The sequence below is a fragment of the Pongo abelii genome, chromosome 2, assembly GCF_028885655.2.
Source record: "Pongo abelii isolate AG06213 chromosome 2, NHGRI_mPonAbe1-v2.0_pri, whole genome shotgun sequence".
NCBI classification, from domain to species: domain Eukaryota; kingdom Metazoa; phylum Chordata; class Mammalia; order Primates; family Hominidae; genus Pongo; species Pongo abelii.
Window position 1 is genome coordinate 23,892,717 of NC_085928.1, and position 4,590 is coordinate 23,897,306.

At 48.1% G+C, this 4,590-nt stretch overlaps 1 pseudogene; it reads left to right on the forward strand.

Annotated features, from left to right (window-relative positions):
- The first annotated feature begins 289 nt into the window (after positions 1-289).
- Positions 290-1,986, forward strand: LOC100454026 (atos homolog protein B-like; annotated as a pseudogene).
- Positions 1,987-4,590: the final 2,604 nt, after the last annotated feature.

Consider the following 4,590-nt stretch of genomic DNA (forward strand, 5'->3'; position numbering starts at 1 on the left):
TTGAGTAGTCTCTCGTGTAAGTCTAGACTGAGCAGGCTTCACTGCCCTGGGAGAGATGAATGCAAGACCTTTGTTGTTTGCTGTGGTTTTGAAACTCTGCCTCTACTACCACCTCCTCAAGTGCAATGAGACTCACAGAACTACAGGGTCCTGCTGAGCCCAGGAGCTGCATGGAATGGTGGCAGTCACATTGCCAGTGCAGTGGGCATGAATCAGACTGCAAGCTAGGGGAACAAGGCATTAGTCAGGAAGAGGGGATGCACGGCTAGGCTTGAGCCCTCTTCATCCGGATGTCCCCAGACTCCCCAGCACAGGTCCAGCATAAAGGCAGTGTGGGGGTGACCCCCCTGACCCAAGGGGGGCTTCATGTGCCACATGCAGGCAGAGCTGTCTCCATCCTCAGAGCCAGAGGCTGGCCCTTCACAGCCTCCAGTCAGGCAGGGGGCCCTCCAGGGTGGCCTGCTCATGGGCTACAGCCCAGAAAGTGGGGAGGCGGGGGGCAGCGACATCCCCCAGGCTCTACCAGGCATCTATCTTTTCCCCTCCAGCTGGTGCCTCTGAGCCTCACAGGGCCCAGAAGGGACCAGCCCCACCCACTGAGGGTCCTCAGGAGCTGGAGAGAGGCCCTGGGCTGGGGGCCAGAGAGGGACTACCCCCTGAAGAACCATCTCCTGTAGGGCTATTGGGCCCAGGGGGACTGGAGCTGGGAGTAGGTGTGGCCAGCCACCGTTTCTCCCACCGTGGCCTCTGTGTTGCGGAACGGGGAAGTAGTGCCACCTCTTCTTGGACTTCAGGGGCCTGGAGTCCCCCCTGGCCCCAATCATATGCTTCCTGAAATACTTTGCAAACCAGAGACTGGGCTTCCCCAGATCCAGGGGGACAGGGGTCCCTGGGGGAGTCCCCAGGGCCAGCCCTCTGGGCCAGCTACACACGCTCGACACTGATTTGCAGTCTTGCACAAATAAGGGGTAAGAGCCCAGTGGCTGGGGTGGGCAATGGGGGGAGCCTCTGGCCTAGGAAGCCCCCTGACATTGACAGTGGGCACAGTCCCAAGCACACACGCCCAGCCCTGGACCTCCAGGCCCCTGCCCCACCAAGCAAAGGCTGCTTCTGCTGGAGAAGCCCCAAATGTCAGTTCTAAGGAAGAGGGGTCGGCCCTTTGGAGGTGCCAGGGAACCCTGGGCCACCCTACCGCTGCCAACAGTTCTGATGCTCAAACCACTCCCTTCTGGAGCCACCTGCTGCCTGGGCCCAAGGAGCCTGTTTTGGACCCAACAGACTGCAGTCCCATGGGGCGGAGGCTGACAGGTGCCCATCACCTGAAGCTGAGCCCACTTTGAAGCCTCTGGAAGGGGCCAGGCCTGCTGAGCCCCCTTAGTGCCTCCCCTGTTCCTACCTCTGCTGTCAGCTGTACCCTGCTGGGCAGCTTTGAGGAATCATTGCTGCAAGGATGCTTTGCACCATCTGGCCACATTGAGGGCTTCACAGCAGAGACTGGAGCTAGTGGGTCCTACTGCCCCCACCATGTCATACTGCCTGTCACTGTCACCTTCTTTGAGGTTTCTGAGCAAAATGCCCCCACCCACTTCCTGGGCTTTGTGGATCTGAACCCCCTGGGGAGGAAGAGTTACAGCGTGCCTAAAGTGGGCACCACGCAAGTAACATTTAACCCCAACCAAACTGTGGTGAAGATGTTCCTGGTGACTTTTGACTTCTTGGACATGGCTGCTGCCACATGCCCTTCCTGTGCCATTGCCTCTTTTTGGTGTCTGTGGGTGAGGAGAAAAATGCTAACCCCACCCACTGCCTCCTCTGCTACTCGCTGCACCTTGGGTTCCGGAGCTCCCGCTCAGGCCTCTTAAGCCTGAATGGAGATCTCTGCCGGCTTTTTTCCTGCTAGAGCCTGGAGCTGGACGCAGGGCTCCCCTACAAACTTCAGGCTGTGACTGGGGTCCCCTTAACCCACATTATTCACCTTTGCCCTGATTGCCAGCCCTCTGAACCAATGCGGATCAATGAACTGCCCATCTTGCCCATCCCATAGATGGAGAGATGGCAAGAGACTCTTCAGGCTCGAGTTAAAGCTCTCACCATGCTAATGCCCAGATTGATTATTAGGGTATTTAAAGCTTCTGATCCTTACTACACCCTGCCCTACTTCGGGTCCTCCATGTGCCTGTCCCCTCCCTTGGGTCTCCCAGTCCATCTTAGGTAGTGGGGAGGAACCAGAGCCACCCTGAGGTTATCCCAAGTTCCCAGGCAAGTCATGCCAGCGTTGCCTCCTTGTCCTGAAAAAGAACCACTTATTATTTTATTTATTTTTAATTTATAATTTATTCAAATTGGATTGACTTAGTAACCTCCCACACCTGATCATTGGCATCACCCCTTTTCCTTTCCCACTCTCAGATATTGCTCCAACCTCAGGAGTTGAAGAGGCTTATGCAGGGGGCAGGAGGAGAACTGCTGTCCCTCAGCTGAGGGAAGAGGGGTTATTCCAGAGGGACTGAGTCAGTAGCCAAAGCCTCAGCTTGCCTTGTCCTTCCCCTAGTCCCTTCACTTCCCCTACCCTCTGACCTAGCTCTAAAAGCCAAATTATACATATGCCTGTGTGCGCAAGCTTGTCTTTGTGTGGTATGTGTGAGAAAGAGAGCGTGCATGTATGCACACACACAGAGGTTAACCACCCCTCACCTACAGTTCCAGACTCCAGTTGTCCCTTTCCTCCTACCTGTGTCTCCTTGCTTTGGGATGTGACTGAGGAAGGTGTCCAGGAAGCAGAGTCAGGTCCAAGGACTGGGGTGCCTCCTCTCACGTGGCCAGACTCTGACCCACCTACCTCACCTGGGGTAAGGGGCAACTCTCAGACTCAGTCATGTGGTTCCCAACTATCCCATCCCCCACTCCAGACTCTGACCCAGCCTCAGTCCTGACTCCTGGGGCTGGGCTGAGGGGAACAAGCATTTGCTGAAACTTGAAAAAACAAAAAACAGGAAAAAATTGTACGTGGTACTTTTTTTTAGAAAAAAAAAATTTTTTAAGAAAGAATAAATTCTTGTTTGGAAATTTGAAAAACAAACAAACAAAAAAGACAAAACTACAAAAAAAAACCTGCCTCTACTCTTTGAAAGCAGGTGGCCACCCTAAGACATTGGGACAGTAATTCTGCATCTGGGGGTAGTGGAGGTAGTTGATGTGACCCACTGCTTCCTGGGAGGTTATAATTGTGACTCAAGAAGGTTATAAATTAAGAGACTCCAAATGGGGTCTCACTGTGATTATGCAATGATTTGGATTTGTTGGAGTGCCCTTGTAGTAAACAAATATCCATGGAATTTTTCAAGGCAAAATTCAACTGCAATACACATGGCAGTGAAAAAAGTAACTGCACCGGGTGGTGTAAACTGACTAAATTTCATCTCCCTCTACATCTCACATTGGAAGGAGATCAACCTACTTTGGAGTAAGAGTTCTTGGACAATTCAATTAAAGAGTATGGGAACTCTCGTAAGAAGATGCTGAATTTCAGGATAAGGAGGCATAGGAGAGCGATTATATGGTTAACTGGAAAAATAGGGAAAATGTCCACATTTAAATTCCAAGTTTGTGGGGCAATTCATTCCAGTTACAGGTGAAAAGGTATTTTCTTAAAGCTAATAAAACATAGGTATTTGGGGCATGTAATTCTTTAGCTATGACATTTGGCTTGTTAAATATTTTCCAGTGAAGGATTTTGAATGTATATCTCTCCTTTAATTTTCATGAATGATGTTGAGAAGTAAGCTATCAGTTTATTGTCATTTCTTTATAGGTAATTTTTCTTTTCTCTAGCTTCTTTTACAATCTATTTATCTTTCATATTCTATAATTTCAATATGGTGTGTCTAAGTGTGATTTTCTAATTTATCCTGCTTGGTGCTCATAAGGATTTCTGAATCTCAAGATTTCTTTATTTCTCCAATTCTGAAAAATTTTCATACACAATAATTTTAATATAAGTCTCTCCCATTATCTCCATTATTACTCTCTATAGATATATATTACACCCTCTCACTTTATCTTCCCTTTCTCTTACCTTCCATATTTTCAATCTCTTTGTTCCTCTATGCATTCAGAGTAATTACTTCATATCTACCTTCTAGTTCATTAACTCTCTTTTCACCTGTGTAACTGAAATTTTTAAATTCCAGTAGTTGTATTTTTTATTTCTACAGGTTCTAATTGGTTCTTTTTAAAAAATCAGCTTGATAGTTTCTTATACTTTCAATACCTCTTTTATATTTTATACTCAACATCACTAATACCTGAAGTTTCTACAGGCCTGATTCTTGATGTTTCTTTTGATTACCACCCCCCCATGACATCTTATTTCCTCCTTTATTTTGTGATTTTTATTTTTGAGCATATATTAATTGAAATTATATCTTAGGAATTTTTTGAGGTTTGGAATCAAGGTGCATGCCTTCAGGAGAGTTTGTGTTTGCCCTTACTATGCACCTGGAGACACAATGTAACCCAGAATATTTTGAATTATCAGCTTAGGATTTCTCAGCTCATATAAGCAATGGGAATTCTAGACTTAAATCCAGT